General features: G+C 47.0%; 2 long non-coding RNA genes and 2 other non-coding genes across 4 annotated transcripts; 2 read left to right on the forward strand and 2 right to left on the reverse strand.

Annotated features, from left to right (window-relative positions):
• Positions 1-1,106: 1,106 nt before the first annotated feature.
• LOC128773500 (uncharacterized) lies at positions 1,107-7,281 on the reverse strand. The gene is made up of 2 exons (XR_008417802.1): positions 6,945-7,281; positions 1,107-2,948 (listed from the first exon to the last, which is right to left on the reverse strand). It is a non-coding gene; the product is annotated as an uncharacterized LOC128773500 (long non-coding RNA).
• TRNAN-GUU (transfer RNA asparagine (anticodon GUU)) lies at positions 3,584-3,657 on the forward strand. Its single transcript has one exon. It is a non-coding gene; the product is annotated as a tRNA-Asn (tRNA).
• Positions 7,276-20,135, forward strand: LOC128773499 (uncharacterized). The gene is made up of 2 exons (XR_008417800.1): positions 7,276-7,390; positions 18,367-20,135. It is a non-coding gene; the product is annotated as an uncharacterized LOC128773499 (long non-coding RNA).
• On the reverse strand, positions 7,804-7,875 carry TRNAQ-CUG (transfer RNA glutamine (anticodon CUG)). The gene has a single exon. It is a non-coding gene; the product is annotated as a tRNA-Gln (tRNA).
• Positions 20,136-26,327: the final 6,192 nt, after the last annotated feature.

The raw sequence follows: 26,327 nt of genomic DNA on the forward strand, positions 1-26,327 counted from the left end.
ACGGGGCTCCCCCTTCTTCCTGCCTGGATCTACTCCAAGAAGACACCACAGGAAAAGAAGGCCGTTGTGTTTTCATTCTATTCAGAGTCTTTGTAGTTTTAAAGTTTTTTGTAGATATAAACAGATTCTCATTTTGGTGGCCTGGAATGGCCGAGAGAGAGAGAGAGAGACCTTAAAAGAGCTAAAAATACTTTTGTAAAAGTAGCATAAAGGTATAGGAATAACACTACCCAACTTTAAGACTTACTATAAAGCTACAGTTAGGGATATATTGTGAATAAGCAAAGGCATAGACAAACAGACCAATTAAATAGAATGGAGAGTCCAGAAATAGGACTACGGAAATATGTCCAATTGATTGTTGATTAAGGTGTAAAATCAATTTGATGAAGACTTTTTTTTTCAACAAATTGTGTTGGAATAATTGGACATCTAGATGAATGAAAATTCCACCTACATTACACTTTATACAAGAACTAACTCACAATGGAGCACAGACTAAATGTAAAATGTAAAACTCAAAAATTTATAGAAGGAAGTCTTCATGACCTGGGGTTAGGCAGTGTTCTTAGATATGTCACCAAAAATTCTATCCAGTAAAAGAAAAAAAAATCAATAAATTGTATTTCATTGAAATTAATAATGTTAGTTTAAAAAAATAGCTGAGAGAATGGACAGTTACAGATTGAGAGAATAAAAATCAACAAATCATAAAGATGACAAAAAGGTTGGTGACAAGATGTATAAAGAAATCTTAAAATTAACAAGGAAACAACAACAACAACAACCAAAAGGCAAAAGATATGAACAGACACTTCCCTAGAGGATATGAGCACATGAACATCATTAGACATTAGGGAAATGCAAATTAAAACATAATGAGATACCATTACACACCTGCTAGAATGACAGTACCAAGTGTCTAAGATAAGAAGTAAGCAGAATTTTCATACGCTGCTTGTGAGAATACAAAATGGCACAGCTACCCTGGAAAAGATTTGGCAGTTTCTCATAAAGTTAAGCATGTAAGTACTATATAATCTAGTAAACACAATCCCAGCAATCTGCCTTGAAGAAATGAAAATTTATGTTCACAGAAAAACCTGTACAGGAATTCTCATAGGCTTTATTTGTAAGAGCTGAAAGTACAATCATCGAATATCTTTCAAGGGATTAATTGATAGACAAAACAGTGGTTCACCCACTGGATGGAATACCCAACGATAAAAAGGAATTCTTGATGTATACAACAACTTAAAGAAATCCCTAAGTCACTGTGCTGAGTAAAAGAAGCCAGTCTCAAACAGCTACATACTATATACTTCCATTCTTAGGACATTCTCAAAAAGACAGAACTATAGTGATGAACAGATCAGTGATCCCAAGGGCTTATGTTTGCCGGGGAGATGTGACTGTAACACTGTAACAAGATAGCACTAAGATTTTTGGTGAGATGAAACTTATGTATTCTAATTATGGAGAATTCTTACCAAAAGAAAAAGTCAGTTTCACTGTATGATAATTGAGACAGCGGAAACCATACATTACGAACTGAACAAACTAGATGATGAAAAGCTGGGATGCCTTCTACTTAATAGTAGGTCGGTTGCCTAAACTTCTAAGAATTCGTTTCCCAACCATGCTGGATGCTTTTCTTCAGAGTCTGACGCATAAATTAAAGTTAGTGGTTCCAGATGCACGCTCTTTCCTTTCTCACAGCCCGTCAGGCCCTTTTGCAGTCTTTGCCTTGCCCCTTGGGGGGCGAGGGCGGGAGCCGGGATAGGGGTGCCGAATGCGGGCGCTGCAGACTTTGGCTCGCGGCGACCTGCGGCCTTACCCCAGGTTAGGCGGGTGGAGGGCTCAGGCTGGGAGCACCGCCACGGGGGACCTCGAGAGCCCGATCTAACTGCCGACGGTCACCAGTTTCAAAGCGGGAAATCGCACCATATCTCCGGCTTTACTGGGGGTTTGTTTAAAGAGGAAAACAGTGAGTTAGACAACGTCACAACTCGGATTCAAGCCAAGGTTACTAGGGTCTCATCGCGGAGTACTAACCACTAACCATCACCGCACGCCACCGACTGGGTGTGCTGTGGTTGAGGGCTATTAATTGACCTCAATAGCCGCAACGTTTTCTAACTGGTTTTTCTTTCAGTTGCTAGTGTTGGTGCCTCTCAGCTTTCTTTTCACTCCTGTCCTCCCTTTGCCCTTTCTTCCTTGCTCTCCAGACTGCCACCCGCTTTCTTCTCTTCAGCTTTTCTCGTTCACCTTTCTCCCTGCGCCCACCGGCGTCCCCTAGGCTGAGGCCGCCGCACCTTCCAGGGTGGGGAACTCAGTGACATTCTAGGTTGTGTCCTCTAGACGTTTCCACGATCGGGACCTTGACCTGGTTCTAAAACAGCTTCGAGTATAAAGATTTTAAAGAATGGCTGCCTTTCACGTCTTCCCATTCGGGGTATTCTCCAAAACTAAAATTGACAGTGCAAGGTGAAATTCTTGGTGCCTTTCGTGTCCCCTCCAGGCCCCTGCGGCGGAATGAACTCCTTCACCGAGCATTTTATTGGGCTCCTACTAAGTGCCAGGCAATGTTGTAAGCGAGGGACTGCACCGTGAGCAAACCCAAGGTCCCTGCCCCATGGAGTCTACATCAGGGGCATCCCAGGGGGGCGGGGGGTGGGGGGCGCAGCGCGGTGGAGGCACCGCCGATTCTGGTGCTTCGCGAGCGCGCCCGCCGGTCAGGATCCGGGGCGATTCATGGACAGGGGAAGTGGAGCAAAGAACTGGAAAATGGATGACATCAGACCGAGAGACTGCGGTTGTCACCTGGGGGCCTGTTGTTCGACCGTCGGAGTTCTGCACTCATTCGGAGCTCCACGTCAATATACCCACATTTAACTGGCCACACGACTCCGGGCCTCAATGCGCCTGCGCCCTCAGGCTTCTGTGCCCTAGCTCGGGGATAAAGAACACTTCTCTGTAAGTTTGTACAATGAGGTGATTATGTGTAATATACTCCTCCCCCCCCCCCAGTTTTTTATTAAAAAAAAAAAAAAACCCTTCTTTACATTTATTTATTTCTGACAGAGCACAAGTGGGGCAGGGAGAGGAGACGCGAATCCGAAGCAGGTTCCAGGCTCCGAGGTCAGCACAGAACCCCATGCGGGGCTTGAACTCACAAACCACGAGATCATGACCCTAGCTGAAGTCAGCCACTCAACCGACTGAGCCACCCAGGCGCCCCCCTCCCCGGTTTTGAGATTGAAATGAGATACAGTACTGTAGAAGTTTAAGGTGTACAGCATAATGACCTGACTTCCATATATCGTGAAATTTGGTGAACATCTATCATCTCATACAGATACAAAATTTTTTAAATGTATTTTTTTTCCTTTTGATAAGAACTCTTAACTATTTAATAAGAACTTTCAAGTATACCACACAGCAGGGCTAACTAGAGATATCGTGCATTATATCTATTCATTTATCTGATGATTGGAAATCCTAAGATTCCGACCACGAACGTCAGACTATTATGTATATAATACAATTGACTCACAACAACCCACAGCCACCTCCACCGGGTGTCTCTGTGGCGCAATCGGTTAGCGCGTTCGGCTGTTAACCGAAAGGTTGGTGGTTCGAGCCCACCCAGGGACGCTGGTGTTTCTGGCTGTGTTACCTTTCCTCTTTCTACCCGGGATATTGAATTTATGGCCCTGTCCTCAGGCACCACAAGCAAAGAGTGCCCCTTTGGGAGCAAAGTTTTGGGGTTCCAGAGCATACCTAATCTACACCGGCAATCCATCTTCCCTACTTTTCTGAGGCTGGTTTTTACAGCTTAGCGTATTTGGAATATTATAAATCCCTCAAATGAAGAACAAGAGAACCTGAGGTGCATGATTTGGATGGGAAACCTAACTTGTGCAAAAAAGTTACTTGACTTTTCTGTGCCTCCATTTTTACATGTAAAATGAGCCAAATGGAGTACTTGGGTTGTCCAAAGTTTAGATGTGTAGGGAAAGCAGGTAGCCAGTTACTCTCACGTAGCAAATGTTTCAGTACAGATTAGCTCTTACTAGTGCCATTGCCATCAGTGTTTTTGTTACCCACACTGTTCATTTTAGTTAATACCCTTCTTGATGTAAATGAGTCATTACTCAAACAGTCTCTAACTGATGGTCATGCAATTGGTTCTAACACTTATTATCACAAATACTACTGCAGGGAGGGGCACCTGGGTGGCTCAGTCGGTTAAGTGTCCGACTTCGCTCAGGTCATGATCTCATGGTTTGTGAGTTGGAGCCCGGCGTCAGTCTCTGTGCTGACAGCTCGGAGCCTGGAACCTGCTTTGGATTCTATGACTCCTTCTTTCTCTACCACCCCCCTAACTTGTGCTCTGTCTCTCAAAAAATAAATAAATGTAAAAAAAAAAAATGCTACTGCAGGAAACAGCATTACACAAATATGTCATCACTTGTTTTCCTCTCTATAGAGTCCCAGAAATGGAACTGCCAGATCAAAATATTTGCACATTTCTAATTTTGCTAATTCCTGCCTAGTTACCCTGAAAGAAAATGTAGTCGGTCATATTCCCCGTGTTTTATGAGAACATTCTTTTCTCCACTGTTTTGCCAAAATTGGATAGTACTTACCTACCATTTCTTTTGAACCTATTTTTGCTAACATTTTTATAGACCTCGAGTGGGAAGGCATTCTGTGCATGACACCAAACCCAGAATACTTCCATGAAAAGAGCTATTAATATGACTATATATACACTTATATTCAGGGTACAAACAATAAACTTTAAATTTACATACATGTACATATGTGGCAAAAGAATTATTTTGTGTTTGGGACATAGCTTTATCAAAGTTATATATACTCATAAGTTTATTTAGAAAAACAGCAATCCTCCTTTACTACTCTTTGACTTTTAAATTGTAGACATTATCTCTCTTTCACATACTCCTCCATCAACACCCACACACCCAACACACCTCCCCTGGCCTTATCCTCCAATATATTTGTATCATAATTTGATGGGTCAATTATTATATTATTTAAACTGTGTAAACTCTATATTCAGTTGAGCCACGTAGGATACAAATAGCAGAAACAAAAGACCAGTGTCTTCAGGGGCTCTTTTTCTTTCAACTTTTTCCATGTTTACTTATTTATTTTGAGAGAGAGAGAGAGAGAGAGAGAGCGAGAGAGCGCACAAACAGGGGAGGGGCAGAGAGAGAGGGAGAGAGAGAGAATCTCAACTAGGTTCTGCACTGTCAGGGCAGAGCCCAACATGAGGCTGTAACTCACCAACCAAGAGATCATGACCGAGCTGAAACCAAGAGTCCCACACTTAATGGGACTGAGCCACTCAGGCACCCCAAGGACTCTTTTTTTTTTTTAATTTTTTTACATTTATTTATTTTTGGTAGACAGAGAGAGACAGAACACAAGTGAGAGAGGGGCAGAGAGAGAGGGAGACACAGAATGCGAAGCAGGCTCCAGGTTCTGAGCTGTCAGCCCAGAGCCCGATGCGGGGCTCGAACTCACAGATCGCGAGATCATGACCTGAGCCGAAGTCAGATGCTTAACTGACTGAGCCACCCAGGCGCCCCCAAGGACTCTTTTTTTAGTGGATTAAGCTGAAGTTTATTTGCTCTTTGGTCAAGCACCCTCCCCGCCCCCCCCTTTTCATATTCCAGGGAAGTACAGGATCTAGGTCTGATTGGCTCAGCTTGGGTCAATGCCCTCTCCTGGAGCAAACGAAGGCAGAGGACCTTCATGAACAGTACCGGAAAGACGTTACCCAAAGAAAGAGCAATAATTCCAAGAACAAAAGAAGAAAAATGCTGGGGTGCTGGGTAGGCAACAGCAAAGACAAGAAGAAAACTGTATCACTCTGTAATGGGTATATGTAGCAGAATACAGATCCAGGGTGAGGGGAAGGAGTTTTGAGAGATGTAAGCCTTGGGTATGCTGTATGGACTGAAGTCATACACACCTATGTGGGGCTGCCGAGGGGTGGGGAGCTGAGGAGCATCTGCCCGTCCTAACCCAAGGAGACTGGTGAGGGGCTGTCCTGGTCACTCAGCTTGAGTTAGAACAGTTCAGGTGGGAAAAGAAAGGGAAGGGGATCTTCTCTTTGAAGAAAAGTCTGGAGCTCGGATCTTGGTAGGGAGTGAGGCTATGGTTGGTCAGATAAGGGTACTAAAATCTATGTGTAAATGCAGTTCCATTAAAAGAATCGCTCTAGTAAAGGAGGAGGGGATCTAAAAGGAATGTCTGCGATCCTATGGAGAAAGCCCATTGAGTAACCATGACTCTGGTCCCCTTGCCTAGTCTCCTGGCCAGGCCCTCAGACTCCCTGCTCTGGAAGGGCACAGTCTGCTCAGCCACCACATGTCCAGCAAGGACTGTTCCCTGGCAGTCTTCATGGTGTTGGGTGCCATGACCCTCTCCAGGCCCGCTACTGCCAGCAGTAGTCTTGCAAGGCGAGAAAAGGGAGGGAAAGTCTACTTGCCAGTTAATGCCAAGGAATCCAACAAGGTCCTGATTTGGTTCCCAATAACTTGCAGGTCTATTTACCCTCCTACTCTGACCCCCACAATTAATGAAAAGAAACTGCAAGGACAAACGCCAGCCAAGCAGGTTCGGGCTTTCCAGGTAGAGCTGAAATTCTCTCCCCCACACGTGGGAGCACTGTAGAGGGAGCTGGAAGGGGCAACCGAACCAGTGCGTGAACTCGCCCTCGGAGGGCGCCCCTTCTCTTTCCTACCTCCTTTTCTCGTCTACGCTTTCCCGTTTCTCCCCACCCGCCCTCGGGGCCTCACCCCCTTGCCTTTCAGACCCTCAAAGCGAGCCCTTGAAAAACAGTAGCATTTTACAGTCCTTTGTAAACCGGTGGAATCCCCAAAACTAAGAGAGATCTGGCGGCTTACACTTTCACTAACTATGACGTCCTTCAGAAATCCCAGATTTTTTCTACCGAGTAGAGGAGAACGAGCGTGTTTCCATCCGGTACCATCCTAAGGCGCCTTCAGTCTGTGGAGCAGAGTCGCAGCAGGACGGAGGGGCAGAACTCGGAGCTGCTCCGGCTCGTGTCACTTTTGTCCCCCGCAGGAGCCCCGTGGGAGGCGGCGGGTCAGGCACCAAGAATCCCCGGCCAGAATCTCCCTTTTGGGCAGAGTTGAGGGTTTTCCGCACGAGGGCCACGGACTGAAGCACATATTTCAGGACAACTGCGACCCCTACTGGCCTCAGCAGAGACTCTGGACTCTTCTGGTAGCTGGTAGGAAAGGAGCCGCGGAAACTGAAATGAAATGGCACCCGACCTTCTGCTAGAACCCACGACCCGAAACTTCAGTGTCACCACCGCCCGGCTGAGGTAAGACACGCCGTTTAGCACGTAAGTTGCCCTCTACGGGTGCAGGCCGATCGGTGCCAGTACGGGACGCGCCGCGCGACGTGCGTCGCGGTGCAGGATTCAGTGGCCTCGGCCGGTGGCTTTCACCCAGAGGCCCGAGGGTGAGCCTGACGAGGGGCGGCGCTGGCCGGGTCTCCTCGCCGTGGCTGCAATGCTCGTGCGGGGCGCGCCGCTCTGGGAACCGGGCTCGCAGGTCCCCAAGTCCGGAGGCGGCGGCGGAGCGCTGGGGACGCAGCGGCGGGAGCGGGAGCGGCGCGCGTGGTCCCCGGAGTTTGCCTCCCCGGCCCGAGGGCAGCGGGAGCTGGGAGGCTCGTGCCCCTCGCGGGGCCTTGGAGCGGAGAGTAAAATGTGGCCGCGGCTCGGCCCAAAGGGACAGGTTCCACCGAGACTTGAACTCGGATCGCTGGATTCAGAGTCCAGAGTGCTCACCATTACACCATGGAACCGCCGGGGACGCGACCGGCTGCCTCTCCGAGGTGTGTGGAGGCCCTTCCTCCCACCGGCGTTCCCGGCCGCGCCTCCTGCCGGGCTCTGCTCGCCTCGGGGGTCCGAGCTCTGCTCCCCCGCCCGCCAGGGGTCGCCCCGGGCCACGTTCTGCTGCCGCTCTGTCGGCTGGCGTGTCGGGGACCGAGATCGGGTCCCTTGGGGGGGGGGGGGGGTTAGGGGGATGCAATCAGCGAGAGGGATGGGCTTTGGGGGCCTCCCCCGAGTGCACCTGCTTTGCCTGGATTACCAGTTTCCCGCCAGAAAAAAGTGTTCCCTTCCTTTGCTTTGCCGTTGTCGTCTTCTTCCCACTGTCCCGGGAACCCCGGTGCTCCTCGAACCGGACGTGGGGCGTCCTGGGGTTCCAACACCTCCCTTTCCACTCCGGATCCTATTTCCTTCCCGTCTTTCTCGCTGTCTTTCCTCACCAGCTCTCTCAGCTCTCCTTTCTCCAGCAATCTCAGTCTCCTTTCCTTCCTCCTTGGCCACTGCTCCGTTTCCTTCTCTTCGCTCCCCCTTCCCCAAACCACCCCGGCCCAGGCCAACGTAGGAATGGGCTGCCCGGCCTGAGAGGACGATGAGGAAGGCAGTTCTCTCTGGTCAGGACTTTATGGGGGTCTGTGCTGGGGAGGCGGAGTGAGGTGGTCCCAGCGGAATGGCGAGGGTCCACAGCCGGTCCTCCAGGGCCTGGGCAGGACGGGCTGATTGAAGGCGACTCGGTGCCGGGGGCGACCCAAAATAAGCAATGGAGACCTCCGGGCGACCGCGTCCTTTGCCAGCCGTTAAAAAAGTTTTTTTTGGGGGGGGGGGGGGCGCCTGGGTGGCGTAGTCGGTTAAGCGTCCGACTTCAGCCAGGTCACGATCTCGCGGTCCGTGAGTTCGAGCCCCGCATCAGGCTCTGGGCTGATGGCTCGGAGCCTGGAGCCTGTTTCCGATTCTGTGTCTCCCTCTCTCTCTGCCCCTCCCCCGTTCATGCTCTGTCTCTCTCTGTCCCAAAAATAAATAAAAAGTTTTTTTTTTTCTTTTCCCATCAATGTCTATTTATTTTTGAGAGACAGAGCACGAGGGAGGGGCAGGCAGAGGGAGACACAGAATCCGAAGCACAGCCCGACGCGGGGCTCGAACCCAAGCCCGACGCGGAGCTCGAACCCATGCAGCTGTGAGATCATGGCCCCAGCGGAAGCCGGACGCTTAACCGACTGAGCCACCCAGGCACCCTCCTTGCCACCCGTTTTAAGTGAAAGGACCACGGCACCTCCTTGTGGTCCCTTCAGGGGGACCTGGGGTTGACATCACCTAGGATGCTGCAGTTTCTTGTCGGAAGAAAACGAATCCAAGCTTCTCAGTTAGACGTAGAAGGTCCACTCGAACCGAGCCCTTACCAAGCAACCGTCCCCGCCTGTTCTCCTGGAGGGGTCGGTAGCCGCAGAGCCGGCCACTCTTGGCCTCCGTCGTGGAGCCGCTGCCGAGTGCCCGCACGAGGGCTTCGGGCCGAGTCCCAGCGCCGCGCAACACTTTATCTTCTGTGTGTGGTGCGCCCAGCGCAGCCTCGCCCCAGGGAGAGCTCCAGGGTCCAAAGAGTCAAATCAGACGGCGTTGCCGGCTTCATTCGAGGACAGGGTCCTCTCTCCATTATGAATCAGATTCAAACGGAAGCTGCCAGGGCCCCTGTACACCACCCCATGAGCAAGGTTCGCCACCCACGACCTGCGGTGGTGTGGTCAGGTGTAAGTAGGTGACAGCATTTTCCCTTGGCTTATTCCTCGGTGGCTGTATTTGCATCTCTCTCTCTCTCTCTCTCTCTCTCTCTCTCTCTCTCCCTGTCTCTCCCTGTCTCTCCCTCCCCTCACTTGGTGGTCCCACCTTCACCTTCCTCTTCTTCAACTTTTCGGGTTCACCCCTCCTTCCAACCCGCAAGTGTCCGCGCAGACTTGAGGCCGCCGCAAGGGCCCGGATGGAGGGCTCAGTGCGATTACAGGTGGTGCCTTCTAGACATTTCCACTATCAGGACATTTGCAGGATTCAGCTACCAGTGTAAAAGTTTTAAGCAACAATCACTTTTAAAGTCTTTCGCATCCTCCCATTCTGGGGTCCCTTTTAGGACTAAAACCTAATAGTCCACAGTGACATTTTTGGTCCCTCCCAGCACCCTGCCGCGGAATACATCCTTCACCGAGCATTTATTGGGCGCCTACTAGGTACCAGACCCTGCAGTGCGCAAGGGGCTGCATGGTGGGCAGACCCCAGGTCCTGTCCGATGGAGGTCTGGTCCGGAGGCACTGAGAGGCGGCAGCGCGTTGTGCGACACAGGCCGGCTTGTCCTTCCACAGTCCGGGTCCAGGTCGAGGGACTCGCGGTGAGCGCGACGGGTGGCGTGCAGCGAAGAATGGCAAATGGATGACTTTGGCCCAAGAAGCTGTGGTCGTCACGTGGAGCGGGGCCTCTTGTGGGGGAGGCAAGGGGCAGGCCGGCAGGACCCAGGGCCTGGCATGCGGCATCTAGTGGCCACTTGCTAGTGTCAGTGCCCAAATACGCCCGGTATTAAGACTCAGCGTCTCCAGCACCAGCTGGCTTTGAGTGTGTTTTTGGCAGAGGATGGAGGGGATGGGGAGCACGTTCTCACCCATGGCAACGCTGAGATTTTGTAATACCCGGTCTCAGTGGTATAATGAGCGGGTATGGCTGGCAGTGGAAAGGTTGGTGGTTCCAGCTAATCGTGGGAAGTTCTAGTCTTCACTGACCCTTATTTTCCTCTGGCTTTCAGTTCTCAGAACTTATCAGAGCTTCTCGAGCTGGTTTTTTTTTTTTTTAATTTTTTTAATGTTTTTATTTATTTTTGAGACAGAGAGAGACAGAACAGGGTAGGGGCAGAGAGAGAGGGAGACACAGAATCCAAAACAGGCTCCAGGCTCTGAGCTGTCAGCACAGAGCTCGACAGAGCCCAATCTCACAGACTGTGAGATCATGACCTGAGCTGAAGTCGGATGCTTAACCGACTGAGCCACCCAGGTGCCCTTGAGCTGCTTTTATCCTTCAGGCAGCGACCTCTCTCAGCAGCTCTGATTCACCCCTACCCTCCTTTTTGCTTTGGGGTGCAGGTGGGGCAACTGTGGAGTCTCAGTCGTCCTGAATTCACTTGGTTCTGTCCTGTGGGATGGTTTCTCACCATCCTTAACAGATGCCTCTGGTCCCTCTGTGCCATCTGAAGACCAGAGGCCACCTTGACCTATCTGACAGGACATTTGGATTCCAGGGGGACTGCTGGGCCTAGAGGCTGAAGGCACAGGCATCAGAATCACCCACTGGTCAGTCTCTAGGTTGGTGCACTTCATCGCTCAGTATTAACCGCACCATCACAGGATGCCACAAATGCTTTGGGTTGAGGGTGTCACGTCCTTACTTTTTTATTATTATCAATAGATAATAATGTTATTAAGTATAGATAATAGATAATAGGTATTATCTATCTATTATCTATTAGATAATATTATCTATTATCTATTAGATAATATTATCTATCTATTATCTATTAGATAATATTATCTATTATTATCTATTAGATAATATTATCTATTATTATATATTAGATAATATTATCTATTATCTATTATTATATATTATATATTATTATCTATTATCTATTCTATATTATTATCCATTATTATTATCTAATATTAGTATCTAATATTAGTATCTATTGTCTAGTAGGTAGTAGATAATAATAGATGTTATTTTTTAAAAAACAGTTTGAGGGGCGCCTGGGTGGCTCAGTCGGTTAAGCGGCCGACTTCGGCTCAGGTCATGATCTCACGGTCCGTGAGTTCAAGCCCCACATCGGGCTCTGTGCTGACAGCTCGGAGCCTGGAGCCTGTTTCAGATTCTGTGTCTCCCTCTCTCTGACCCTCCCCCGTTCATGCTCTGACTCTCTCTGTCTCAAAAATAAATAAAAACGTTAAAAAAAATTAAAAAAAAAACAATTTGAGATTTACAGATAAATTAATAAATGAGTTCACATGCACCCTGTTCTCCCTCATAAACTTCCTCTCTACGTTCTTCCATTACTGTGGTACATTTGTCACAAGTGATGTTACAAGTGACACATTATTAATTGAAGCCCATAGTTTACATTAGAGTCTATTCTTTGAGTCATACAGTTCTGTGGGTTTTGACACGTGCATGTTGTGAATTCACCACTACAGTGTCATACAGAATAGTGTCACTATCTGAAAAATCCCAGGGTTCTTCTTATTTGTTTGTCCCTCCTCTCCTCACAGACCTATGGCAACCACTGATCTTTTTATTGGTGCTACAGTTTTGCCTTTTCCAGAATGTCCTGTAGTTAGATTCACACAGTATGTTGACTTTACAGACTGGCTTCTTTCACTTAACGCTATGTATTATTAAGGTTTGCACAGGTCTTTTATGGCTTGATGGCTCCTTTCTTTTTATTGCTAAATACCATTTTATGAATGTACCACTGTTTGTTTATCTAGTCACCTAGCAAAGGACATCTTGGTTACTTCCACTTTTTGACAATTATGAATAAAGCTGCTATAAACTGCAGGTTTTTGTTTGAATGTAAGTTTTCCTCTCACTTGGGTAAATACCTAGGGCTGTGATTTCTGGATCAAATTTAAGAATATGTTTTTTTTTTGTAAGAAACTGCCAAAGTGTCTTCTAAAGTGGCTGTACAATTTTGTGTCCCCATCACTAATGAATGAGAGTTCCTATTCATCCACATCCTTTCCAGGATTTGTTGTTATCAGTGTTATGGATTTTAGATACCCTTTTTAAAGAATTTTTTAAATGTTTATTTATTTTTGAGAGAGAGAGAGCAAGTGAGGGGAGGGCCAGAGAGAGAGGGAGACACAGAATTTGAAGCAGGATCCAGGCTTTGAGCTGTCAGCACAGAGCCCAACACAGGGCTTGAACCCACAAACTGTGAGATGATGACCTGAGCCAAAGTCTGACACTTAACCGACTGAGCCACCCAGGTGCCCTGGATTTTAGATATTCTTTTTTTTTTTTTTTAATTTTTTTTTCAACGTTTATTTTATTTTTGGGACAGAGAGAGACAGAGCATGAACGGGGGAGGGACAGAGAGAGAGGGAGACACAGAATCGGAAACAGGCTCCAGGCTCCGAGCCATCAGCCCAGAGCCCGACGCGGGGCTCGAACTCACGGACTGTGAGATCGTGACCTGGCTGAAGTCGGACGCTTAACCGACTGCGCCACCCAGGCGCCCCTGGATTTTAGATATTCTAATAAGTGTGTAGTGGTATCTCATTGTTGTTTTATTTTTTTTTAATTAATTTACTTATTTTGAGGGTGGGGGGAGGGGCAGAGAGAGGGAGAGAGGATCCCAAGCAGAATGCACGCTGTCAGCAAGGCGCCCTCTGAGGAGGCTCCATCCTATCAACCCTGAGATCATGATCTGTGCAAAAATCAAGAGTCAGACACTTAACCAACTGAGTCACCCAGGTGCCCTTCATTGTTGTTTTAATTTAAATTCTCTAATGACAGATGATTCTGAGAATCTTTCATAGGCTTCTTTGCCATCTGTATATCTTTTCTGATGAGGTATCTGTTTAGATCCATTGCCCATTTTTAATTGAGTCATTTGCTTTCTTACTGTTGAGTTTTAAGAGTTCTTTGTATGTTTTGGATACCAGTCCTTCATCAGATACACATTTTGTAAAGATTTTATCACAGTCTATGTCTTGTCTTTAATTAGCTTGATGGTGTCTTTCATAGAGTGGAAAATTTTGATTTTATTGAAATCCAACTTAAGTTCTTGTTTCATGGATTGAGCCTTTGGTGTTACAGCTAAAAAGTCATCACCAAACCTAAAGCCACTTAGATTTTCTCCAATGCTGTATTCTAGAAGTTTTATAGTTTTACACCTTACATTTAGGTCTGTGATCTATTTTGTGAAAAGTGTAAGGTTGCTGTCTAGATTCTTTTTTTTCCCCCTAGCATGTAGGTGTCCAGTTTCTCCAGCACCATTTATTGAAAAGGCTATCACTATACATTCTCCATCAAATTGCTTTTTCTCCTTTGTCCAAGATCAGTTGACTCTATTTATGTAGACCTACTTCTGATTGTGTTCTATGGATCTGTTTGTCGGCGTTTTCACCAGTTCCATACTGTTTTGATTACTGTAGATTTATAGCAAGACTTGAAGTTGGTAGTGTCGATCCTTTGGGGATTTTTCTACTTCAGCACAAGAACATGCATAGGTTCATGGAGGTAAAACCTCACAAAATGTGGAGCCCCGGGAGTTTTAAACTCTTAAGCTATTCCACACTCAGCTTCCAGCAACTTGAAGATTTCTATCAGTTGCTGACTCCAGTAAGCTGTTCCAATAAGCTGTGATTTCCTGAATTAGCTTGTCCCTCTAGTTTTTGGGGTCACGTACCCTATGACCTCACTTCTCTGGTCTAAGAAGAGTTGTTAATTTTCAGTTGCATCCGCATTTTTTATTGTAAGGATGAGAGTGGTGACTTCCAACTTCTTTTCATGTTGGAGTAGAAACCTAGTTTGATTTTTTTTGAGTAAATAACATATATGTGATGGTTAATATTATTTGTCAACTTGGCTGAGTCAAGGGGTGCTCAGATTAAACACTATTTCTGGGTGTGTTTGTGAGGGTGTTTGGGATGAGATTGGCATTTGAATCAATGGACCCAGTGTTGCCTCCTATCATCTGGGTGGGCATCATCCAATTATTTGAGGACCTGAACAAAACCAAAAGTGGAAAGATTGATCCTTTTTCCATTTTGCCTTTCTGCTTTAGCTGGCACATCAGCTTCTCCTGCTCCTAGATTGGGATCTATACCATTGACTCCCTTGGTTCTCAGGCATTTGGACAGACTGAAAGTACACCACTGCTTTCTGGGTCTCAAGCTTGCAAATGTCAGATCATGGGGGCTCTTAGCCTTCCTAACTGCACGAACCAGTTCCTCATAATACATCTCTATTGGTCATGTTTTTCTGGAGAACACTTATACAATATTACAAAATTGTAAATGTACATATCAATGATTTTAGTATATTTATAGGGTTGTCTGTCACCAGAGTCCAGTTTTAGAACAATTTCTTTGCCTCCCCAAATCCCCTCCAGCCTCTTTGCAGTCAGTCCCTAATCCCTACTCACCATGCCTATACCTAAACACAAGAACAATTTGGAAAACAGACATCATTAAATTTAAATGTTTATTATATTGGGACTTTATACAATGGATCATTTTCTTTGGTGATAACTAGAAGAGAGATTGCATCATAGGGACTTTGTTTGGGGGAACTTAACCTATTAGCTGTTCTACTGCTCTCCTTGAAATGGTTTGCCTGTGCGAGTAAGTGGTACTTGCTATAAAATCTTGTCTGGTAGATCAGGAGAACAAGAACTGAAAAAGCAAAACAAAACAACAATAACAACAAAAACTATGTGCTGTGGAAATGGTGATAAATGCTGAAATCACAGATAATGTTACCTGAAGCTAAGTATTATACCATCTTTATTCGTAAAGAAGTTTGGTTGGCGGGGCGCCTGGGTGGCTCAGTTGGTTGGGCGTCCGACTTCGGCTCAGGTCACGATCTCGCGGTATGTGAGTTCGAGCCCCGCGTCGGGCTCTGTGCTGACTGCTCAGAGCCTGGAGCCTGTTTCAGATTCTGTGTCTCCCTCTCTCTCTGACCCTCCCCCGTTCATGCTCTGTCTCTCTCTGTCTCAAAAATAAATAAATGTTAAAAAAAATTAAAAAAAAAAAAAAGTTTGGTTGGTAACATTGGAGAGACATTTCTCCAGCACCTGAAATGCCCTTCACAGTGTCCTTTATTTTAAAAGGGCTTGGGAAGAGTCATGTGAAAGTGAGCATAAGATTTTTACTGCACTTCTTTGATTTTTTTCTCTTATAGGAATTAGCATACATGTTTCTGAAAATTAAAAAAATCAGGAAAGTAGAGATATAGAGATAGACGTCTGAATTAGTTGGTTATTGATGCATGTGAGCAGATTACAGAAAGAGTGGTTTAAAACAACATACATTTGTTATATCACAGTCCTGTAGATTCCGAAGTCTAGAATAATGTGTGTGGGTTCTGTGCTCAGAATCTCCCAAGTCTGAAATCCAGGCATCAGCTTGCTGTGATGTGATTTCGTAGACGAAATGTTGGCTCTGTCTCTCATGAGGGGCTGCCCTCACCATCTCCCTCCTCTGGGGTCCAATTCCCTGATCTGATTTGCATCTCTCATGATTGTTTCCACTTACCCAGGTGGCTTAGGAGGAAGGCTAGATCTGTGGGGTCCCAGAACTGATCTCTGCCATCTCCTCCAGGAAGAGAATAAAAGGACAGAGGTCTTCATAAAGAAATGACCCCCATGAGGGCTGACATCCCCCAGCGAATGGAACAGAGGAGGAAACTATAGGGCAGTGGAGGTGCTAAAAGCCCAGATCACGGAAGCGGGACCCACTTCCCAGAAATGTCCCCATTTCCCATTGAAAGCCATCTTGAATGAGGGACTTGATCTGCTCAAAGCTGAGTCAGTCTGGTGAGCACTGGGGCTTTCAGAGTCTGCATCCTATGCTCATTGTTTACTAATGGGCTTCTTCCTTACCTGGGAACCTCCTTGGAATTTTTGTCTGAGATGCAGCTTCTTATCCCCATGGGATTTGAACAAGCACGACAGTGACTCTGATGTAGGTGATCTTCAGCCCCACAGCTGGTGCCCAAGGACTGGAGCCCTGTCTGCTGCATGATGTCACATTTCATATCCAACACCCCAGTGGTTCATGCTGTTTTCTAACTATTTACAGTATACGTTCTCTATTTTACACGAGGAAAAGGTGCTCAAAGAGATAATTACATCATCCGCCAAAGTGTATGTGACGTGTGGTAAAGCTGGTTTTAGAATCCTGGACTGCTTTTTTAATTCTGTACTTTTATTGCTTTGGCACAGATTCGGGATAGGATGTGTTTGGAACTAGAGATCGCTAAAAGGTAGTTATTCCTGGTAAATGTTATTTATCAGCTTGACAAGTATTTACTGAACATTTTCCCTGGCAGGCTCTTAATGGAGGCGCTGCAGAGATGGGGTGAACAAGGCAGACAGAGCGCCCGCTGTCAGGAAAATAAAACCGCCCAAGAGCCAGATCTATCTGTCTATCTATCTATCTTTAGATATATATATCTGGATACTTTTTAATGTTTGAGAGAGAGAGAGAGAAAGCTCTCATACATGTGTGCATATGAGTGTGCATATGAGAGAGAGGGAGAGAGAGAATCTCAAGCAGGCCCCTCACTGTCAGCCCAGAGCCTAGCTCGGGGCTTGGTCTCAAGAAAAATGAGATCATGACCTGAGCCTAAATCAAGAGTCAGGGGCTTAACTGACTGAGCCACCCAGGCACCCCAGGAGCCAGTTTTTTATAGATAATCACATAAGTACATTTTATTTGTGATTATGATAAGTATTATTTAATACTTTTTGTGTTCTGTGATCCTAATCTATAAGTCAGTGATTTAAAAGAGAATATAGGGGTATCTGGGTGGCTCAGTCACTTGAGCATACAACTTTGACTTAGGTCATGATCTCACGGCTCGTGGGTTCAAGCCCTGCGTCTGGCTTCCCCCATCAGGCTCCCCATGTCGGGCCCTGTGCTCACAGCTCAGAGCCTGAACCCTTCTTGGAATTCTCTGTCTCCTTCTTTCTCTATGCCCCTCCCTCGCTTGTGCTCTCTCTCAAAAATGAATAAATAAACATTTAAAAAAAAACTAAAGTGAATATAAATAACAGAACTATAGAACTGGGATAAAAGATTTGTCCCCAGAAAGGCCCTTCTGGTATATTTAACAGTGGAAATATCTACATTTGATCCAAAGTCCTCTGAAATTTACTAATTAATTTATTTTTAAGTTGAGCTTTTAAAACATTTTTTAAAACTTTTATTTAATTATTTTGAGAGAGAGAGCATGAGCAGGGGAGGGGCAGAGAGAGATGGGGAGAGAGAGAATCACAAGCAGGCTCCAAGCTGTCAGCGCAGATCCAGATATGGGGCCCAAACTCACAAACCATGAGATCATGACCTGAGCTGAAACCAGAAGTTGGACCCTTAACCACCTGGGCCACCCAGATGCCCCTTTAAGTTGAACTTTTAATTTCAGTTTCCCCTGAATTTCAGATGTGGGTTCTTGGAGGGTATGACTCCACAGGAAAGCTTGTAGCCAAGGCCTGTGTGGTGTGTCTGCTGCCATCAAGGGATGAGGGAGTTTGGGAAAATCTCCTCATCTCTCTGGGCCTCAGTTTCCTCGTCTGTAAGATAAGGTTGTCATTCAACTTCTCCAAAGTCCCTTGCTGCTCCATCTCTCTGAGAGCACGAGGGACTGAGGTGCCTGTTAAACATGTCCTGGGGACTGCAGCTGAGACCTGACTTGGTCCCTTGTCTGTGTGTCTCCTGCAGGAGCCCGGCTGAGCCCACACTAGAAACAGAGGACCGAGGGAGCCGATGGAAGACAGAAAATCAGCAGGTGTGGAGCATGAGAATGACCCAGAGAAGGACAAGGTAATGGTGGAACGGTGGCTGCCCAAGGACCTGAGAATACGGGCAAGTGGAGCTCAGAACAATCTGGAGAAACTGAGGAATGCGTACAGTAGCATCCAACCCTGCAAGGAGCAGCCTGAGGCGAGCAGTGAGGACTGGGGGTGTAACGCACTCCACAGTGAACGGTGCACCTGCCAGGGAGCCCCACAGGACGGACAGGGGTTGGTTTGCACTGCCGGGAAGCACCGTTTCTAAGGGTAGGATGGTGTGACCATGAGGCTCTGCCCCAGTCCCCGAGCTTCGACATTGGAGCTGCCCTGACAGTGGATGGCCTCCAAGGAAGTGTGGGTTTGGAGGGATCAATGGCTTTTGGATCAGATTTGGAGATGTCCATTCTTACCACAAATCGTTTTGCCCTAAGGCGAGGAGGGGCCAGGGCAGGGGACCCTTGCATCTGAAGTCGTAATACTAATAATATTCTTCTGAATTTCTGGTCAGGAATGTGGAAGGCTTTACACATAATATCTGTTGACCAGTGATTTTCTTGACTATTGGTTGAGTGCTTCATTTTCCTGAGGCTGTGTTCAGAACTTGGAAATCAATACGATTTCCCGAGGAGGACAAAGCAGTGGGAGAACGATGCAAACACAATGTGGTAGCTCTCCTACACTGGGGTGTTGTGTTGTGGCAGAGCAGAGGATTGGAGTGGGGGCCAGGAGCAGGATATCTCTTCCCAATGACAGAGTGAGCCATTGAGAGGAATCCCCGAGGAGAATCCCCGTCTTCATCAGAGCTCACCACAGGGCAGTGTCCTGGGACATGGAGAGGGTAGGGCAGGTTCCTCTCTGAGGGAGGGGATTCGCTACCTCTTGGGAGAAAGCAGGGGACCCCTGACTGGACATTTGTGACTGGAATGGAGTTGAGATGGTCAGAGATTGGCAGCAACTTGTATTTGATCAGTGAAAGGAAGTCCCTGAGGGCCTCCTCAGTGCTTGGCTCTGTGCTAGGAACCCCGAATACAGTGGTGAATAACACATTCTCCCAACTGTCCTGGGGCTCTCAGTCTAGTCAACAGGAAGTCATGAGAAGTGTAGTGGTGGTGGGTTCCTTGGAGGAAATGGCCAAAGCTGCCTGTCGATGACCTCGGTGATTGTCCTGGTCTGCCTGTGTGTTTTCCAACAGCTGGGTGACCTGTCCTGCCCAATGACCCAGGGCCTCAGCCAGATTTCAGCCTCCTGGGATACAACAAACACCTGGGTTCTACGTTGTCCAAACCAGTCAACACTGCCAAGGTCTCCAGAGGAAACGGCTGGTATCTGTAGCTACTACCCACTATGTCTTGGCCAGCTGGAGAAACAGAGGCAACTTCCCTAAGTCTTACAGGGTCATCCTCTCCATAATGACCAGTGATGACCCATTTCCTCTAAGTTAAATGCTTTCCAGGTTTCAATATTCTTTCTTCTCATCAAAAATAATGTAAATATTGCCCATGTTCCTACAATTGTAGAAGTGGGCAATTTTATCCTCAAATTGTAGATCAAGAACTAAAGTAGGAGGGAGCAAAGCAAGTTTATGAGGAGAAGGAAGGGGCCTGGGGCTAAATTCCTTGCTTTCTGATTCCTCGTGGTTGATGAACACAATGACTTTTATACTCTTAGAAACAATAAAATAGTACCTCTGTTTTGCTCCTCTATGTACCCCATTCATTTCTCTCTTCTATAACAAATCTGTTTATCCAGACAACTTGGCACCTGAATTAGGTGAGCTCCATGAGTGCACTTACGGTGCCCCTGAGGGCAAAGCCAATTACACTGGGGGCTCCAGAGGGAAGTTATACATAGCTTCCCAAAGAGAGCCTAAAGATGACTATTCCCAGGTAGCCCTGGTTATCTGTAGATGAGAACATCTATATGTGACCTGGTATCTCTGAACTTACTTGCAGAAAATCAAAATGGTCTTGAGGAAGGAAATGGACAACCCCCAATATGCCCCAGGTAACTCTGAGGATTTCTGGGCTGTGAATTTTTCTAGTGGCACCTGGAGACCTTAGATCCAGGGAGAAACAGAAAGTACTGCATACAACTATTCCATCCATTCAGCAATGGCAGAATATCCCTTTGAAACATATCATCTATGTTCACGTGGTAGTTGTGTAGGTCTCTATTTCTTACTCTCTCTCCTGTTGAGTAACCTACAGACAGTGGACACACATGAACTGACCCAACCCAGGGATTCTTGTAATCAGGTGTTCTCTCCTGCGTGGGTAAGACCCAGGTGAGATGCATATCAGCATTATGTCTGTTTGGCATCATCATGCTGGCAGGTTTTTTGATAGCAAGAGTGGAAATTGAAGAATAAATTCATGTTATATCACATGTTGAGAAAATGGTCCCTGTAGTCAGAATATCTAAGAGTCCATAAGGCCTCAGGAACTTTACTTGGACACTCCATGTGAAAGTCAATGCAATGTAAGCAGAAGGGTTGAAGCCACTATTTGCTGTGTCCTGGGAGTCATAACTTTAACACACAGGGAGAGGTTAGTCTCCTCCTCCGTCACCTGCTTCTGAGGCCAGTACACAGAGTATCTGCTGTTCTGTCTCTCTCTACTCCTCATACAGGAGGAAAGATTTTTCCCTCCAAGGGGACAGCTACTTTGCTTTCTGCGACCACTCCCTTGCCTCCCATCAACACCAGCTAGGTAGCAAGCCATGGTGTCTGATCCTCCTGGTTTCATCTTTTGTCGTTCTTGCCCCACCTGGCACAGCATGGAGCTTCCGAAAGCTGAAAAGAAGGAAGTCCTCCAAGACATGCTGAATGAATGTGTTTTGACTCCTTCCATTGGCCAAGAAGGGCGTGGCTGCTACCAGCCTTACAGGGACGGCACATTCCCATCAGATGAACAGGAATTCAGCTCTGCTCTGGATGTAGCCTGTGAATGCTCCCATTCCAAAAGGGATGAAACTCCACCCGGTTCCCCAGGTAGTGTCCATAATCTTTGTTGCACACACCCTGTGTAGACCAAGAGATTTAATCCGCAGAAGTGGACCATGTACTCACAGACAGTTTCCATCCAGGCTCTAGGATTGAGTTTGAAATAAGACATTCCATGAGTCAGTGAGCTTTGTTCGATTCATGTCTAAGCCATGGCACTTTTAGGTCTGAGCCACTGCCCATCGCTGCTCTCAAGCTGGTCCTGCCAGACTCCTATACCTCTCTACCCCTGGCACAGGAGGTGGCTATCAGACCTCCAAATTTTGGATTAATCTCTTATCTCTCTTGCCAGGCTCTGATTTCCATCCTTGAACCATGTTTCTGAATATATGGCCACCCAAGGCTGTGGGAAGCCTTTTCTATATCATAGGAAGTGTCACGATCCAGGTTCACTGTCTCTACCTGGTCTGTCTCTTCCTTTTCTTCTTGTCTCAAGTCAGCTGAGAACCAGAACAGGACTACTTCTATCGTACGTTGTATGTTTCTCTGCAGCAAGGCAGGGCCCTGGAACTTCCCGACCCCATGAACAGCCCCAGGTTCTCTGCAGCTTTGAAGATTATTTTGATTTGATGGTGTATAGATTCCAATCGTCAGTTTAATCTCAATGGCTGATTCCTCAAAACCAATAACCTTCGGCATTTCAGATGCAAAAAGCCTGAATATTGCAGCAATGCTCTAGGAAGCAGCCAGGTCCTTCCCCAGGATCTCTGGGAAAAGGGATACATTTTCTGTGTGTGTAGATCTGTCTTAGGATATTGTGATGACGGCCTGTCATATCAGGGACATTTATTTGCTCAAGAAATCAATCCCAGTGATTTTTTCCAGGGCTCTACTGAATCCCTCCTGAATGACTTATCTCACAATTACCTGTTATTACTCTGCTTATATTTCTGTCCTGTGCTACATGAGTGAGCATTTGTGGAGAGGAATCTGCTTAATGGAACTCTTTCTCCAGCTTATTTGCAGAAAACAAAATTGATCACAAGGGGCTTACCAGCAAGCTGTGTGTGGGAACCCATTCAGTCCTCACAGGGACACTCCCCACAGGTGTGCATGTCCTATGAGAGCGGAGAGTGCTGAGACTCAGCAAGGTCACTCCACTTTCCCAAGACCCCCGGCAAGTGCACAGTGGGACATCAGACCCTCACCAGCTCAGGCTCTGTCCTCTGCTCTCCACTCGGTCCTGTCAGGGGCTAAATGGGGATGGTGCTCACCCTTTCCTCTTTGCTTTTGTACCAAATTATTTGAAACAGTTATAAATGTAAAGAGAACAGTTGTGAGATGCCCCAAAGACCCCTGTGACCCTGCAGGAGTGCCAGCTCCTACCCTGTCAGTGCACTTTGTGGTGTGAGCAGAGCCAGGGCTCATCCAGCCCCTCCAGGAGCTCAAGGTCTCCAGGAGACGCTCCATGAAAAGCGATCAGGGCTGAGAGGTCCCAGACGATTTGTGTTCTCACTAGGGGTCCCATGGTGGCTCTTCACTTGGCTGCCTAGCACGCCGGTAACCCTGCAGAGCTCTGTGTCAGAGACACTGACAGCCAGGTCTGGGTTTCCATGGGGGCAGGGATGGGACAGGTTAAGACGCATCTCAGGAGGGTGATGTGTGTGACATGGTCTTGCATTAAGCCTGGGCCATGAGAGGCTATGAGGATGGGCAGAGATGAATGAAGGCAGCGTCTCCATTATGCACAGCCCGTCCCTGGTGCAGGTTCTGGTGAGAACATGGGAACAGTGTGTGTGGGCTGTGATTTCCACAGGGGAGCTGCAGGAGTGCTGCCGTGCCCCATCCTCCCTGCACAGGGACCAGCCTTGGAGAAACAGCTGAATCACAACCTACATTCCAAACTCATCTTTTATACAGGGATTTTCCCCACCTGCCAAACTAATTATATTGGGCAGTACTTCAGAAGTTTGATAAAATGTTTTCCCTTTTCTCCTGCAAGTGCATGAGTATTGTAAGCATAGATTTAATACTGCCTGGTAGTTGAGAAAAGAGCAATAAAATGCCATGAGGAAATTAGGAGTGATAATTTTGAACATTCTTAGACCTTCATTCAAAGTAACAATGAGACTGGGAAATGCATCTGAGAAAGAAGGATCTTTATCACACAGGCCTTCCCAGGATAAGGGCAGCTGAATATCTCAACACATACTTCCAAGCTTAGGGATTAACCTAGAGAGTCAGGAACACCGCTCATTACCTGGCCCCTAAATAGCCAGGGGCCGGAGAATACTGTGGACTCCAGCTGGTTGGCATTGAGCCAGGTGTGGGAGCCAGAGGCCCCAGAGGGGTCAGCACAGCCCATGCACTTAGAGGAGAGGACAGCAGGGAGGGCTTTTCAGGAGGGAACCCAGGTGAATGATGGCAGAAAGAGAGTGGGGATAGCTCAGAATGTGCCTGAGGCCTGCTGAGGACAGCTTGGGCTCCTGGGATTGGAAGGAAGGTGGCAAGATGTGGAGCGCCAGAGGAGGGGCTCTGGGGGAGGCACAGTCACCACTGCAAGGGGGCAGACCTGGGTGAAGGTAGCATCCTGTGGAGGCTTGTGGTGAAGAGAAAGAATGAAGCAACTGGTAGATGTGAAAGGTACTACTGGGAGAAGACAGGATCCTAAGAGCAGAAGGCACACCCTGCCTCTCCTCAGACCTTTACATCTGTTAGAATGACTGCACCAAAGGAGGGATCCAGACACTGGTGTCCGCTAAGCCACTCAGAGCACTCACTCGTTCCTACAGGGAACTTTGTTGCTCCTTCCAGAAAGCCCAGACACGTGAAAGGGAAAGTGGCATAGCAGACATGTATTCCAAGGTAACAGAAACAGAAACAAAGATTTCAGCTTACAGCCATCACAAAACCCAGGAAAACTATAAAAAATGACATTCTGGCCTGAATTTAATGTACCTAATGAAGCATTTGTAGATATGAAGAATATGAACTGTCACTCAAGAAACACACAACTCAAGGGGCACCTGGGTTGGCTAAGTCAGTTGAGTGTCTGACTTGGGCTGAGGTCATGATATCATGGCTCACGAAGTCAAGCCCCACATCGGGATCGCAGCTGTCAGCACAGAGCCTGCTTTGGATCCTCTGTCTTCTTCTCCCTGGCCCTTCCCCACCTGTACTCTCTCTAAAATAAGTAAAACATTTAAAAACAAAAAAAAAAGTTCTTCTTTAAAAAAAACCACAACTTAAAAGAGAAATGGGCAAGAAATAAGAAATGAGAAACCAGAATTAGTAGAACTAGGAAAACCCTGAAGAAAGGAAATTCTCTGATAAAGAGGCTGATCGACAAGGTTCATAAGGGCAACATTTGTCCCAAATCATAGGAAACACTGAGTACAGAAATGAAAGCATCAAACAGAATGGAAATGAATAAAAGATATTGAGAAAGGAGCAGAGAGGGAGTTACAGATGCCTGGGAGAGACAGAGGGGAAGAGACAATGCTAAGACCCACCCTCAAAGATATAAATTTTGTTTATTTTTTAATGTTTTGGGTTTTTTTAAATTTTTTTTTAACGTTTATTTATTTTTGAGACAGAGAGAGACAGAGCATGAGCAGGGGAGGGTCAGAGAGAGAGGGAGACACAGAATCTGAAGCAGGCTCCAGGCTCTGAGCTGTCAGCACAGAGCCTGACGCGGGGCTCGAACTCACGGACCGTGAGATCATGACCTGAGCCGAAGTCGGCCGCTTAACCGACTGAGCCACCCAGGCGCCCCTTTAATGTTTATTTTTGAGGGAGAATGAGAACGTGCATGGGGGAAGGCCAGAGGGAGGGGGACAGAGGATATGAAGTGGGCTTTGTGCTAAGCAGGCTCTGTGCTGGCAGTAGACGCCTCGAATCGAGGTTCGAATCACGAATGGCGAGATCATTAACTGAGCCAAAGGTTGACGCTTAACTGACTGAGCCACCCAGGCACCCTAGAACTAATAGATTTTCGAGAAAAAGAGCAAAACCTCTGATGCTGCATACGCCTTCCCAACCACCAAAAGAAGCCAATTTACATCCCATGGAGAGAAAACCAACTTACAGTCTACATCCCGACCAAACATACAAAGCAAGGCAATATATTTTAATGCACATCCAGACACACATATGTACTCTTGCCCGTAGGGGAAAGAAATATAGCCTAAAAGATACAGAGACTCAGCAGTAAATACCAGAAGAGAACCAAGAACATTTACATCACGATGGTGATGGATTGGAGCCCTGAAGGAAACGTAATTCACCAGTCCCCAGTGATTGTCAAAATAAACACTTTAATGATATAGAACGGGGAGGGAGTGTTCTTTTCCACAGCACAATGCCAGCAAATACACATACACAAGGATGATACAACTAGAGTTTTTCCAACATACAGATACGGTTGTGACACACTGCAGGGATCACTAAAAGATGGTAACATTGTAGAGACAGACTTTACAGAGAGCATCTTCGCACATTCTCAGATGTCACACCCAAACAGGAGACCGTGAACGATCTGATAGGCCCCCCATAGAAGGCAACCAGTGCTGCTCTCACAATGATGGTGATGGCAGACTGGACGCTCTGGGTCTCTGGGTGGGCGGAGCTGGGACACACACAGCATTAACTAGGGAACCCCCCGGGAAAAGGGTTAGCCTGAATTTAATCAGGAGGAAGTGATCAGACACCTTCAGGATGTAGACCATCAAGCCAGACATCTGGCCTGTCCCCTACAGACAAGGAAGCGTCACCACCACCAGAGACAGCCACAGAAAGGTGAGGAGATGTTTGGGGTTCGAAAGGACTACACAATTACGATAGCACAATCTTCTGAGTCCTTTGGAACCCAAGATATCTCTTCTCCTTTTTGTCGTCTTATTTGTGCTGTGGACACTGGCTGTTTGAAGAAAGACAGGCCCGATGTCTTG

This window comes from Panthera pardus, unplaced genomic scaffold, assembly GCF_024362965.1.
Source record: "Panthera pardus isolate Hobbes unplaced genomic scaffold, ASM2436296v1 HiC_scaffold_11, whole genome shotgun sequence".
Classification (NCBI taxonomy): domain Eukaryota; kingdom Metazoa; phylum Chordata; class Mammalia; order Carnivora; family Felidae; genus Panthera; species Panthera pardus.